Source organism: Equus caballus, chromosome 10, assembly GCF_041296265.1.
Source record: "Equus caballus isolate H_3958 breed thoroughbred chromosome 10, TB-T2T, whole genome shotgun sequence".
Classification (NCBI taxonomy): Eukaryota; Metazoa; Chordata; class Mammalia; order Perissodactyla; family Equidae; genus Equus; species Equus caballus.
The window spans coordinates 7,380,486-7,395,848 of NC_091693.1; the positions used below are offsets into that span (position 1 = coordinate 7,380,486).

Consider the following 15,363-nt stretch of genomic DNA (forward strand, 5'->3'; position numbering starts at 1 on the left):
AGTATCTAGAATATATAAAAAACTCTTACAACTCAACAACAAAAAGACAACCCAATAAGAAATGGGCAAGTAACTTAGAATCCTTTTTCTTCAAAGAATACATACAAATGTTCAACAAGCACATGACAAGATGTTCAACATCGCTAATCTTTAGGGAGATACAAATCAAAACCACAACAAGGGGGCTGGCTCCGTGGATGAGTGGTTAAGTTTGTGCACTCTGCTTTGGCAGCCTGGGGTTTGCTGGTTCAGATCATGGGTGTGGACCTACACACCACTCCTCAAGCCATGCTGTGGTGGCATGACTTACAGTAGGATATAGAACTATGTACTGGGGCTTTGGGGAGAAAAAAAAAAAAAAAGGAAGATTGGCGACAGATGTTAGCTCAGGGCTAATCTTAAAAAAAAAAAAACCACAATGAGATACCACTTCACATCCACTAGGGTGGCAATAGCCAAAACAATGGAAAATAACAAGTGTTGTCAAGCATGTAGAGAAATTGGAACCCTCATACATTGTAGGAGGGAATTTAAAATGGTGCAGCTGCTATGGAAAAACTATCAAATAAGTTAAACATAGTATTACCATATGACCCAGACATTCTACTCCTAGGGATATAACAAAGAATTGAAAACATGTGTTTAAACAAAAACTTGTATAAGAATGTTCATAGCAGCGGTTTTCACAATAGCCAAAAGCCAATCAATCACCTGACGAATGTATAAACAGAAGGTGGTATATCCATCAGACAATGGGATAATACTGTCTTAAAAAGGAATGAAATACTGATACATGTTACATCATTAATGAACATGAAAAACATTATGTTCAGTGAAAGATGTCAGACACAAAAGGTCCCATATTGTATGATTTATTTTATATGAAATATTCAGAATAGGTAAATCCATTTAGAAAGCAGATAGCCAGGTGCTGGGGGAGGGAGAATGGTACATGACTACTTAATAGGTATGGAGTTTCCTTTTGGGGTGATGAAAATGTTTTGAAACTAGCTAGGTACAGGTGTTTTTTGCATAATATGAAAGTACTAAATGCTATGGAATTATACATGTTAAAATAGCTAATTTTATGTAAATGAGACTGCTATCAAAAGAAACATGTGTTTTAAAATCCAATCTAACAATCTCTGTCTTTTATCCTTTGTTTTGTTATGTTCAGGCTATTTACATTTAATGTAATTATAGATGTGGTTAAATTTGTTTATAATTTTATTTCTTTTCTTTTTTTACCTTCTTTTTTTCTTTTTTCTGTTCCCCCTCCATTCCTTCCTTTGGATTAGTTGTATATATATTTTTGTTTTTTATTGAATAAATTTGACATGTAACATTGTGTAAGTTTAAGGTGTACAGTGTGTTACTTTGATACATTTATATCTTGTAATATGATTGCTCATGTGACATTTATCACATTACATAATTATTGTACAATATTATTGTCTATATTCATCATATTGTGCATTAGATCTCTATTGCTCATTTACTACTCATTATAAGTTTGTACCCTTAAACACAATCACTCTTATCTCCTCCCCCCACCTCTTGATAACCACCATTTTACTCTCTGTTTTTTCACAGGTTTAACTATTTTAGATTCCACATATAAGTGATATCATACAGTACTTGTCTTTCTCTGACTTACCTTGCTTAGCATAATATGCTCAAGGTCCATCCATGTTGTCACAAATGGGAGGATATACTCCTTTCTCATGGCCGTATAATATTCCATTGTGTATACGTACCACATCTTTTTTATCCATTCATCCACTGATAGGCATTTGAGTTGTTTCCAGACCTTCGCTTTTGTGCATAATGCTGCAATAAACATGGGAGTGCATATATCTCATCAAAATCCTGTTTTCATTTCCTTTGTGTATATACCCAGAAGTAGAATTGCTGGATCATATGGTAGACCAATTTTTAATTTTTTGAAGAACTTCCATATTGTTTTCCACAGTGGTGGGACCGATTTACATTCCCATCAACAATGTGTAAGGGTTCCCTTTTCACCCTGCCTTAAGCAGCACCTGTTGTCTCTTGTCTTCTTGATGATAGCCATTTCAACAGATGTGAGGTGATGTCTCACTGTGGTTTTGATTTGCACTTCCCTGATGATTACTTGAGCATCTTTTCATGTGTCTGTTGGCCATTTTGATGTGCTCTTTGGAAAAATGTCTACTTAGTTCTTCTGCCCATTTTTTAATCGGATTGTTTGATTTTGTTATTAAGTTGACTGAGTTCTTAATGTATTTTAGATATTAATCTCTTATCTGATATATGGTTTGCAAAAATTTTCTCCCATTCTGTAGGTTGTCTTTTCATTTTGTTGTTTCTTTTGCTGTGCAGAGCTTTTGAGTTTGATGTAGTCCCATTTGTTGGTTTTAGCTTTTGTTGTTTGTAGTTGTATATTTTTTAATATTCAATTTTATCTCATCTATTGCCCTTTTTTTTGCTACATCTCTTTGTATTATTTTTTAGTGGTGCTCTGAAGATTATAGTATACTTATCTAAGTGCTCTAAGTCTACTTAGAATTGATATTTTACCACTTTAAGTAAAATGTAGCCTCACAACCATAAAGTCCTTTTATCTTCTCCATTTTATGTTGTAGCTGTTATATCTATATACATTGATAACCCTTAAAGGGATGAGTAACCTTTTATATTTATCCAGATATCTACCATTGTTGTTGGTCTCCCTTCATTTCTAAAGTTCCAAGTTTCCCATTTCTTTTATTTTTTTTCAGCCTAATGAACTTCCTTTAGCATTTCTTTTAGAGCAAGGATATTGGCAATGAATTCTCTTAGTTTTCCTTCATCCAAGAAGACATTTATTTCACCTTAATTCCTAAGGGATATTCTCACTGGATACAGAATTGTTGATTGGCAGTTCTTTTTATTAGCACTTTCAGAATGTTGGTTCCTTGTCTTCTGGCCTCTATTTTTTTTCTCATGAGAAGTTCACAACTGATTCATTTTTTCCCTACATGTAATGTGTTATTTTTGTTTGACTGCTTTAAAGTTTTTTCAATACCTTTCTTTTTTTTCTTTTTTTTTTTTTTTAGCAGTCTGATTATGATGTGCCTGGGCATGATTTTCGTTGAGTTTATTCTATTTGGGGTTCCTAGAGCACCTTGATCTTATAATTTGTGTCTTTCACCAAATTTGGGAAGTTTTTAGCCATCATTTCTTCAAATTTTTTTTCAGCACCTGACTTAGTCTCCTCTCCTTCTGGGACACCAATGACCTGAATGTTAGATCTTTTGATATTGCCCTGTAAGTCCCTGAGGTTTCTGCAAATTCTTTTAAAAAACTTTCACTCTGTTCTTTATGCCCAGTAATTTTCCTTGCTTTGAAATCTAGGTCTGATATTACTGTAGCCATTACAAGCTAAGTTTTATTAGTGTTTTCATGGCATATCTTTTCCTATCCTTTTACCCTTAACCTAGCTATATCATTGTATTTCTGATAGATTTCTTTAGACAACCCATAGTTGGAAAACGATTCTTTCAATATAATCTGAGAAAATCTCCCTTTTATTTGGTGTGTTAAGATCCTTTACATTTAATGTAATTATCGATGAGGTTAGATTTATTAACAAAATAACCATTTTGTTATTTGTTTTATGTTGGCCTCTCTGTGCTTTGTTTTTCTGTTCCCTCTTTCCTGTCTTCTTTTGGATTATCTGAACTGTGACATAGTAAGAAATGTCTATTTGTCTTCTGCCTCTAGTTCCTGACAGAGAGCTTCTAAAATCCTTGTAATTTCCTGAGTGATGGTGGTGATAGGAGCATTTACACAGAGCTCCTAAATGTCTTGGAATTTCCAGGGTGATAGGAGCATTTGTTGTCCTAATGAGTGACTCTCAGTGGGCTCCTGGATAGTTGCAGGATGAGGGCTGGTCGCCAGAAAGAGCAACCTATGATTAGAAGCTTGGAACTTTCAGCCCCACCCTCTCATCCTCCAGGGAGGGGAGAGGGGCTGAAGACCGAGTTAATAATCCAACATGCTTATGTGATGAAGCCTCCATAAAAATCCCTAAACTAGAGGATTTGGAGAGCTTCTGGGTTGGTGAACACATCCATGTGCTGGCAGGGTGGTCACCCCATTCCACAGGAGCAGAAGCTCTTGCACTCGAGACTTCCAAACTTCACCTTATGTGCCTTTTCATCTGTATCCTTTATAATAAACCGGTAAATATAAGTAAATGTTTTTCTGAGTTTTGTGAGCCATTCCAGCAAATTATCAAACCTGAGGGGGGTTGTGGAAATCCTCGGCTTTGTAGCCAAGTTGCATAGAAATGTGGGTACTCTGGGGACCTAGTACTTGCAACTGGTGTCTGAAGTGAGAGCACTGTTGTGAGACTGAGGCTTTAAACCTGTGGAGTCTGACACTAACTCTGGTTGGTTAGTGTCAGAATTGAATTAAATTATACCTGTTAGTGTCTGGAGAGTTGGAAAATTGATTGGTATGGGGGGAAAACCCCACACACATTTGATATCAGATGTGTTGTGAGTGGAGAAACAGTTTTCCATTAGAATACATTTTAATGTTATGTTTAATTTTAATTTATGTATTACCCTACACTTTAATTATACATTTTAATATTGTCCATCTGGCTCTCTCTCTGTATTTTTTTAGTGGTTCCTCTAGGTGTTACAATGTACATTCCTATGTTATCACAGTTTACTGACTTAATATTTAACAACTTCAAATTAAATGTATAAGCCTTAAAAACATGTATGTCTGATTATCCTCCCTACTTCCTTTTACAGTTATCATATGTATTACATCTGCATACAATGAAAACCCCACCAGACAATGTAATACTTTTTGAACAGTCATACATACTTTAAAGAACTTAAGAAGAGAAAAATAGTCTCGTATAGTTTCCCAGGTATTTACCAATTATGTTGCTCTTCCTTACTCCCTAAAGTGCCAAGTTTCCCCATTCCTTCATTTCTCTTCCACCTTAAGAACTTCCTTTGGCATTTCTTTTAGAGCAGGCTGCCGGCGATGAATTTTCTTGGTGTTCCTTCATCTGAGAATGTCCTTATCTCACTGTAGTTCCTGAAGGATGTTTCCACTGGATACGGAGTTATGGACTGACACCTTTTTTTATCAGCACTTTAAACATATTCTTTTCCCTGTCTTCTGGCCTCTAACATTTCCGATAGGAAATCCATGACCATTGGAGTCATTGCTCCCCTATATATAATGTGTTCTTTTTCTTTGGCTGCTTTCAAAACATTTATCTTTGTTTTTCACCAGTTTGATAACGATGTGTCTGGGCATGATTTTCTTTGTATTTATCCCGTTTGGGGTTCACTGAGCTCCTTCAACTTGTAAATTTATGTCTTCCACCAAATTTCAGCCATTCTTTTTTTTTGAGGATGATTAGCCCTGAGCTAAAATCTGCTGCCAATCCTCCTCTTTTTGCTGAGGAAGACTGGCCCTCAGCTAACATCTGTTCCCATCTTCCTCTACTTTATATGTGGGACGCCTACCACAGCAGGGCTTGACAAGCCGTGCGTAGGTCCGCATCTGGGATCCGAACTGAACCGGGGTCACTGAAGTGGAACATGCAAACTTAACGGCTGTGCCACAGGGCTGGCCCCCAGCCATTATTTCTTTACATATTTTTTCTGCGTCAATTTCTCTCTTCTCAATTTCTGGAACGCAAATGACACAAATTTTAGAGCATTTGATATTGTCCCACAAGTTGCTAAGGATCTGTTCATTTTTCTGTTTCCATCTTTTTCTCTCTGTTCTTCAGACTGGATAATTTTTGTTGCTCTACTTTCAAGTTCACAGACTCTTTCCTCTGTTATATCCATTCTGCTATTGAGCCCATCTAATAATTTTTTAATTCCAAGTATTTTATTTTTCAGTTTTAATCTTTCCATTTGGATCTTTTTATAGTGTTTATGTCTCTTTCGAGAAATTCTATACTTCCATTTATTTCAAGAGTGAAATGTAGCATAGTGATAACTGCCTTAAAATCTTTGTCTGATAATTCTTACATTTGAGTCATTTTGACTTTGGCATCTGTTGATTTTCTTTTTCCTTGACAGTTGATCACATTTTCCTCGTTCTTTGTATATCAAATAATTTTGGGTTGTATCCTGGACATTTTAAGTATTATTTTCTGAGACTCTGTGTTCTAATAAAATCATCTGGATAATTATTTAAACAAAATTTTTTTAGCAGGCAATATACCCAGTTAGGTTAAGACTGCTCAAGACTGCAAGTTCTTTTAACGTTCTGTGGGCAGTGGATCCAATATCAGCTTAGTTTTCCAAAGCTTTGCCCTGCTGCTTTGGGTATGCCCGCACATGTGCCACTCTAAGATTAGTCTAGGACTTGTGAGGTGGTTTCTATCATAGTTCAGTTCTCAGAACTTTTATTATGCTTCTTTGGGTCTGTCCCACTCCTGTACAGCTCGAGGGTGAGTCTTGTGTCAGTTCATTCAATTAATCAAGGGATCCTCTTTTCTCGGTCTCTCTTCCAGGACTTTCCCCACATTCTGCTACTGCCAGGGGCCTCTTTGGCCAGTCCTCTGGCTGGAAAGAGTGGGTTTCTGTCAAAGTTTTGGCTGTTCCTCCTCCCCTCATGCTGTCACATACTTCACTTTGTGGAGAGGTGACAAGAGTAGAGAGAGAAAAAAATAATATACCCTTTTTGGATCCCATGGGCCTCTTTTCTTGGTTCTGCTGACAGCTACCATAGTGGCAGTGCAGCCTTTTGACCGGGTAGCCGCAGTCTTAGTGCAAAGTCAGTAGAAAAAAAAGAAGGAAAGAGAAGAAAGGGGAGGGATTTCTCCCCCGTCCCCATGCAGGTGCCTTTTTTTCTAGTCCTCTGGCTAGAAAGAAGGGGTTTCTCTCATAACTTTTGCTATTTTCACCGACTGCACAGTTCTGGGACATGCCCTCCTTCCAGTCAAAGCCAGGAGAAAAGGAGGAAAATACCCCTGTAAACATGCCTCCATATTGTTCATTCGTCATGTTTTTATCTCCTTCCACTTCCGTTTACTATTGTTTACATTTCTGAGTCCTCAGGTAGTACCTTTTGTATTTGGTCCACAGTGTTAAGTAGTAATTAGTGGGAGAGAGACACTGTAACGGGCTTATTCCCTGTTGGCCAGTAGTGGCCGTTTGCCACCCCTGATGCTTTGAAAGTGTCTAGTTATAAGCCTTGGAGTGGATCTTTTTCACCCATTGGTGCTTGGTATTCGATAGACTTTCGTCTTGACTCATGTCTGTCAGCTTGGGGAAATTTTCTTGCGTTATTTGATAATTTCACCATTCTATTTTCTCTGTTATCTCTTCTCAGATCTCTATTATTCTATTCACTGGCTAGAAAACTTTTAAAACTCTAATTCTCTTATCATTGGACTTTTTATTTCTTTTGAGCGTGTGACCCACAGTCGCAGCTACGGAGCCTCCCTCACTGGGCCCTACAGGAGTAAAGTCACAATACGTACAGAGTCCCAGGGTCTGTCACTAAGGACCCCAGCCTCTCCTTTGACCCCTTTGGCAGCTGCCTCCCTCCGCTCCCCGCCGCCACAGCCTCCGCCTAGAGCGGGATGCTGCCCCCTCCCCGGACACTCACACCTTTTAGGGGCGCCGACTCGCGCATAGAGTGCATGAACGACCCAGCCAACGAAAGAGGCTCAGTTTCGGGGGGGCGGGGGGGCTCCGGCCCGGTCCCTAATCGCAGGCCAAGCCGGCTCTGCGCAGGCACAGCCCTTGCAACGCGGAGAGGAGTCCCGCCCGGCCCGACTCGGGACTACCTTTCCCAGGGTCCACTGCGCCCCAGGGGCCACCTGCCCTGGACTACATTTCCCAGGACCCTCCCCTCCTCGAGGCCACCGCCTGCCCCCGTTCGCGGTTGGGCCAACTCTCTGGTTCCCCAGGGAAGGGAGATCGGGGTGCTCTGAGGCCCCGCAGTGCAGGTCTGAAGCCAGGACCCCCGTTGGCGCCGCCCGCGGCTCTCCGGGCTCTGGGCCACCTCTCCTGGGGGCGCCTGCGCCCGAGGCTGCTCTCTGCCGCAGTCCCTTCGCCTGGGGGTGCAGGGCGGGCGCGGGCTCCCGGGTCGGAGGCGGGAGCTCCGCTCCTGCAGTTCGGCTGTGGAGGGTTCGGCTGAGACCCAGCCGCACCGAACCCACCCGGGAGAGGCGGTCGGCGAGGGAGCCGGGAGCCCGGGGCGGGGGACTCAGGGCTGCGGGGGCCCGAGCCGGCGAAGGCGAGGCGTGTGTGTGCGCGCGCCGGCCGGCTGGGTGACATCGTGCATGATTGTTACTTTGGGATTGCGTGTGTGGCTGTTTGCGACGACGGGAACGGGGCTTGCGGGGCTGTGTGTGACTCTTGCCCTTGTTACTGAGTGTATGTAGAGGGATTGTCTTTCTAGTCCGGGTTGTGAGTGTGATGGTACGACCGTGAATGTGAATCTGAGTGCCTGCGTGTGACCATTCGTCACACTGACGTTACTGACTGGTAAGAGTTTGGTGGCGAGGGGAAGTGGAGATGGCCGAGCATATCGTCATTCTGCTGTCTCTGGTATTTATATTGGCTGGATTGTGACAGTGTGATAGTGCTTTTGCGGATCTTTGAGAATGTGGAAACATCGTTTGTGTGGCTGTGTGTCACCATTTGTGTTACTGACTGGGTAGGAATTTGGCTGGGACTGGGGAGCAGCGTGTCGTCATTTCACTGTTTCTAACGGTGGGTTTGTGGCTGTGTGGGGATGCTCTTGTGTCTCTGTGAGGGCAACTGTGAGTGTGGTTACATCGTGTAAGGGCTGTAGGAGTTTGGCTAAGAAGCTAGTGGGTGTGGGAGGTTCCTGTCTTCATTTCTGGGTTTCTGGGATCATCTCTTTTGGGGATCTTTGAGACTGTGAGGGAAGTTGTGAACATTTGACCATTGGTCAATTTTTTTTTTTATTTTAATTTTTTTGGTGAGGAAGATTGGCCCTAAGCAAGAGCAGACTCAATCACTATGCCACTGGGTAGCCCCTGGTCAATGTTGACTATAGGAATGTAACTGTCAGGGGATGGGTGCATTGTGTGTCTGATTTCCGTGTTTCTGGGATTGGTATTAGTGCCTGTCCCTTGTTTTTCTTTCAGGGCCTATCCCAGGTTTTTACAATAGTGCCTCCATGGGAGCACGTCCTATACAGTTTTTTTTTTTTTTTTTTAAGATTTTATTTTTCCTTTTTCCTCCGAAAGCCCCCTGGTACACAGTTGTGTATTTTTAGTTGTGAGTCCTTCTAGCTGTGGCATGTGGGACGCTGCCTCAGCGTGGCCAGATGAGCAGCACCGTGTCCATGCCAAGGATCCGAACCAGCAAAACCCTGGGCCACCAAAGTGGAGCGCCTGAACTTAGCCACTCAGCCAGGGGCCCAGCCCCGCTATACAGTTTCCTCTTGGTATGTCCACTCTGTATCCTGTTAGGAGCAGACACAAATTGGACATTATGGGAGTGACGTGCACCCTGAGGCTAACTGTGGGTGCAAGAGTTTCTAGGAGCTTGTGACTATGAGTTCTCTGCTACTCCTCTGTCCTCTCACCTTATTGTGACAGGGGCCTCAGTTTCAGAGAAATGGCCCCCAAGTAGGAACATGAGCCTGGAGTGAAGGTTTCAGGTGAAGAGTCCCCATGCCCCACACCAGGTCTCAGAATGAAAGTTAGAATGGAAAGTTCCCCCCAGTTTAGCTCTGGGACAGGAGGAGCAGATGCCCTGCATCCTCTGAATTGCCCTACCTTGGACCCTTGGACTGCACCACCCCCCCCCACCCCCCTGGCCCCCAGGAACTTGGCGCTTCTCTGATCCTGGAGGGACTGCCTTCCCAGACTCCCTCTGTGGGTCTGTGACAAGTAGGGGAGAAGGATGGAGGCTGTGATCTTTCTTGGTCAGTCTGGGTTGCAAGAAGGGGCCTGTGTTTCACGACTCCTTCCTCTTTCCCTGCTTGTGCCCATCTCCAAGAAAGGCGCCAGAGGACAAGGAAAAAAACGGTGGACATCTATACACTGTGAGGCGAGTGGCTGTTTTCTTTCTTCCCTGAAAGTGCTGCCTTGTTTTTCAGAGCACGGGAGTGTTTGTTTTCCTTCTCCTGAGATGTCTTAATCAAGACCTATCCAGTGATCTTTCCTCTCGGTTGTTCCTGCCTGAGGGGATGATGGGAGCTGCAGCGCTGTGCCTGGGCTCTCCAGGTTGCTAGCCACCAGCCATGAGTGGCTTTCGAGCACTTGAAATGTAACTGGTCAGCGTTGAGATGTGCTGTATGTGTAAAATACACTCAGATTTCAAGATTTCCTTACTAGGACAAAAGAATGTAAGATAGCCCTTTAATAATTCTTTTATATTGATTATGTGATGAAATGATATTTGGAAATACTGGATTAAATAAAGTATATTATTAAAATTAATTTTATTTGTTTCATTTTACTTTTTAAAATATGGCCACAAGAAAATTTAAAAATACGTGTATGGCTTGCGTTATGTTTTTATTGGACAGTGCTCAGGTGGACCCGAAGAGTCCAGTTCTGTCCTCTGAGGAAAGAAGCTATATTTCCTTAATATCCTCCAAAGGGAATCTAACCTCAAAAGGTTTAGGGGCTGCCCCGTGGCCGAATGGTTATATTTGCACGCTCTGCTTCTGTGGCCCAGTGTTTGCTGGTTCAGATCCTGGTGCAGACCTAGCCCTGCTCATCAAGCCATGCTGTGGCAGCATCCCACATAGAGGAACTAGAATGACCTACAACTAGGATATACAACTATGTATGGGGCTTTGGGGAGAAAAAAAAAAAAAAGAGGAAGGTTGGCTGTGGATGTTAGCTCAGGGCCAATCTTCCTCACCAAAAAGCGTACTTAAAGAAAAAAAGAAGGAAGGAGACTAAAGAAGTCTTCTAAAAAAAAAAAAAAAGAAGATTTAGAATGATTTGTCCAGAATCAAAGACTGTAATACCTGGGAATGACCTTTAATTTTCAATGATTTTACTTCTGGATATTTATTTCATAGATATACTTAGAGATATGCAGAATTCTGTATGTGTAAAGAACTGGTCCAGAGTTCACAGGCAGTAATAGGTAAATCGTCAAGTAAATCATTCTATATCCACATAGTGGAATATGCATCTAATAAAAATTACTATTATAAGGTTTTTCATAATGAAGTGTTTATGATATTCCATTTAAAGACATTATTAATGAGGAATAAACTACTTACGAAATGTTTAGAGTTGCATTAAATCCCATTTTCTAAAGTAATGATTTGTAAGACATTTTATAAAGATTTCCATCCACAGTAAAGATTTGCATGGTATTTTGTAAAGATTCTATCCATAGAATTTTAAAATAAGTAACTCAGTAGAGGACAGAGTGGAACTTACATTTATATTGTTGAACACCAGCTGTGTGCCAGATCCTGTGCTGTCTGTTTTATGTGCACAGTGTCACTGCTTCTGAAATGGCACTCACCTGAATTTTGTTTATTCACAGAATGGTCTGGATATGATAATATTTCTCTGTTCCACGGAGGCTTTGTCTCTAGCCTGAGACAAGGGATACTGAAGGGATATTCAGGAACACGTAGGTGTGATTTGATTCGGGCACACTCATTCTCTTCCTGGCCACCTCTTAAGTCACAACATTGTCCTATTTTCTCATAATTTTCCTTTGCTCAGAATGCCTCCCCTCCTTGGATATTGCCCACCTTCATTCTCCTGTGTTGAAAATAGTTTAACCGTTCTTTCCTCATATTGAAAATAATATGGGTACATTAAAAAAAATTCAGAAACGTGGGCCATTTTTCTTAAAAAGTATTTACATACTCTTGAAGTTTCTTCCTCAGCTAAGTCTGACACCACCACCTTAATTTAATTATCTAAGTGAATATCTTCAGTAATGGGACAAGCTGGGTATCACCTGATACGATGCACTGAGAACACAGTCTCACTTGTGTGACGTTTCTGCCAAAGATGTCTAATCTGAATCTAATCATGAGGAGGTATAAGGCAAAACCAAATTTAAGGTTATTCCACAAAATAACTGGCCCATAATCTTCAAATGGTCAAATTCATGAAGGTCAAAGTAATACTGAAAAACTGCTTCAGACTGAAGGAATGAAGGAGACATGACATGATTTTGAACTTCTTTTGCAATCAATGACATTACTGGGACAATTGGCAAAATTCAAATGATTTGTCTAGGCAATCATTATTCAATGTTTCCTGATTTTGAGGGTCGCATTGTGTTATATATGAGAATGTCCTTGTTTGTTAGAAACACACTCACACATATTCAGGTATGGGGCATGTCTTTCCACTGTACTTGCAGCTATCCTGTAAGCTTGAATTTGTTTTTAAAAATTACAGTGAAAAGAAGGCCCAGCCTCTGTCTCTCCAGTTGGAAGTCCTCTTGTTCCTAGATCCAGCCACTTTTTAGTTCCTAGTTCTAACAAATCCTACTTTCCAAGAAATAAATATTTATTAGATAGTTTGGAAAAATCCCATTTCTTCCTTAGTCCTTCAAGGGAGATGAGGAATTTCTGTCTTTGACAATTTGTTCATTGACAAGCCTATAGTTTGCTTTGAATTTTATAAACATTGTGTTTTGTGTTTCGAATCTCCACGTGGGTTTTGTTCACTCCCAGGCACGTGCGGTTAATGGATTGGTCCTACCATGCTGAAGCAACTAGAATGTACTCTAATTATCTTAGTGTGCTCTATTATAACACAAGCTTCTAGATCTGGCCTTTCTCACCCTTTCCCTTCTTTGTCCTTTTACATTTCCTATTCTTCCATCTTAAAGTATTTAACTTCACTAGTACTACAGGGATTTGCTTTTCCAGAGATTGCTCACGTTCAGGGATGTGGCTTGGACTTTTCTCAGGAAGAGTGGGAGTGCCTGGACTCCGCTCAGAAGAATTTGTACAGAGATACAATGTTACAGAACGAGAGCAACCTGATCTCAGTGGGTAAGCACATCCATCTCCAAAGATTTCTGGAGTTTCTTCTTCCTTATTTGCGCATTTCCAGGTTGTCTTTCAGGTGCATGGCAGAACTGCTCTCCCCTCCTCTTAAGGGCGTGCTTTGTGCTTTGCAGACTGGGAAATGGGCCGCTCTATTGAGCTTTCGTCCTCTTTCTCATCCCTTCTGCACTTGCCTGTCTTCCTTAATTTCTAAGGGACAGAATTTGAATTCTGGAACTTCTACAGTACCATCAAGTCCTATTTCTTTTCTTATGATCAGGATGTTCCATTTCTAAGCCAGATGTGGTCTCCTTCTTGGAACAGGGGAAAGGGCCCTGGATGGTTGCCAGGGACGTGACAGAAGGACTGTCCCCAGTGAGCAAAGGTTGACCAGGTAGGGGAAAGCCCCAGAAACAACACTGAGATCTTTGGTGGGAAGGTCTCCTCAAAGGCCATGGCCTATGGAGAAAGACCAGGGACATTGGGAGGAGATAAGGTCTTTTCAGCATGACCCTTCTGTATCCTCAATGATTATTCTCTGGGCCCTTACCTCAATTTCCCTCTCATTTCAAAAAGGAATGTGCCCTCGTTCTTCCCCAGTAGACACCCTTTACTAGCTCTTAAGTTCTTGTTCCTTTTCATTTGCTCGTTTGTATTTATACTTGTGTCTTCATCCCCCGCAAATGCCTATTTTTAAAAAACACTTCTGATCATTTTTTCTTACTGTCCAATGGCTTATTCCTTTTTTTGACCAGTTAATTTTGACTTAGCAATTTTTTTAACCATTTCTTGGTGTTTCTAATTCATGAAAGTCTCTTCCAAGGTCGTGTGTGAGAAGGAGTAAAGCGCAGTAAGAGCAAGACTGCTGGGGTTTGATGTCCGGCTCTCCCATTTTCTAGCTTACCTTGCGCAACTTGCCTCAGTTTTCTTATCTGTAAAACTGTAATTATTTTTTTATTTTTTTTAATTTTATTTTTAAGATTTTTAAAAAAATTTTTTTCTCCCCAAAGCCCCCCGCCGTTACATAGTTGTATATTCTTCGCTGTGGGTCCACCTAGTTGTGGCATGTGGGACGCTGCCCCAGCGTGGTCTGATGAGCAGTGCCATGTCCGCGCCCAGGATTCGAACCAACGAAATACTGGGCCGCCTGCAGCAGAGCGCGCGAACCTAACCACTCGGCCACGGGGCCGGCCCCTGTAAAACTGTAATTATAATAATACTTACATCATAAGGATTCAATGGAGCAAATGAAAAACTGTTAGTTCTTTACCGACCTCTTAGTAATTAAGACTATCAATAATGTCACATAACAACTGTGATCACCTTTTCAGAAAATTTTGTGTTGATAATGAAGAATATGTGAGGTCTGAGAGAGCAGCAAACAGCAAAACAGCACATGCTCTACGGCTTTGATTGTTTTTGAAACTTAATGAAGTACCACTTCAACTGCAAGAGATTTTACTTATGATGATAGACCGAAGATGCATGTTAACATGTCTCAGTCCATTCAGGCTGCTGTAACAACGCACCATAGACTGGGTGACCTATAACCAGCAGAAAGGTATTGCCCCCAGTTCTGGAGACAGGAAGTCCAAGATCAGAGTGCCAGCATCGTCAGGGTCCGGTGAGGGCCCTCTTCTGGGTTGCAGACTTCTGGCATGGTGGAAGGGGCGAGCTAGCTCTCTGGGGTCTCTTTCATAAGGGCACTAATCTCAAACCTAATGACCTAATCACCTTCCAAAGGCCCCCCTCGCATACTATCTCTTTGGGGGTTAGGATTTCAACACATGAATTTTTGGGGGACACAAACATTCAGGCCATAGCAACGTCCATCACTGTAAAACTGGAAATATTTAAAAGCAATTTATGAGAAAATATCATGGTGTGTGGGAGCTCAAGTCAATAAATTGCTCACTGAGAATGATTTTAAAAATTATTCAAATAATTTGTGTTCTTTAAAGATGAAATGAAAACTCGATTTTCAGATTTATTTTCTTTTGAAATGAAGCCATGAATGTTGGCTCCAGTCAGATGCAATGCCCAGTCTGCTAGTGAAGAAATTCAAGAACTCAATTAATTTAATGTAAGAAAGAATGCAAATATGAATTTGAAAGTGTGGAATGGCTAAGCTATGGGGGTCAAAAACAAACTTCTTTAATCCAACAATGTGGTCTGAAATGGCAAAAATGCCGGTTATCTTGAGAATCATATATAACTAATCTGTCTGCTTTACATCTGTACTTCCTATTAAAGAGACACCTCAATCTTAATGTGTCCAAAACAGCATTCTTGCTTCCATGCGTCTCCCCATGCTCCTAAATGGCACGACCAACTTCTCAGTGGCTGAATCAGAAAACCTAAAAATTATCTTTGATAACTCCT

At 41.3% G+C, this 15,363-nt stretch overlaps 1 long non-coding RNA gene across 1 annotated transcript; it reads left to right on the top strand.

The window, feature by feature from the left end:
• The first annotated feature begins 7,882 nt into the window (after nucleotides 1-7,882).
• LOC138915898 (uncharacterized) lies at nucleotides 7,883-10,438 on the top strand. Its single transcript, XR_011422340.1, has 3 exons — nucleotides 7,883-7,966; nucleotides 9,239-9,438; nucleotides 10,096-10,438. It is a non-coding gene; the product is annotated as an uncharacterized lncRNA (long non-coding RNA).
• Nucleotides 10,439-15,363: the final 4,925 nt, after the last annotated feature.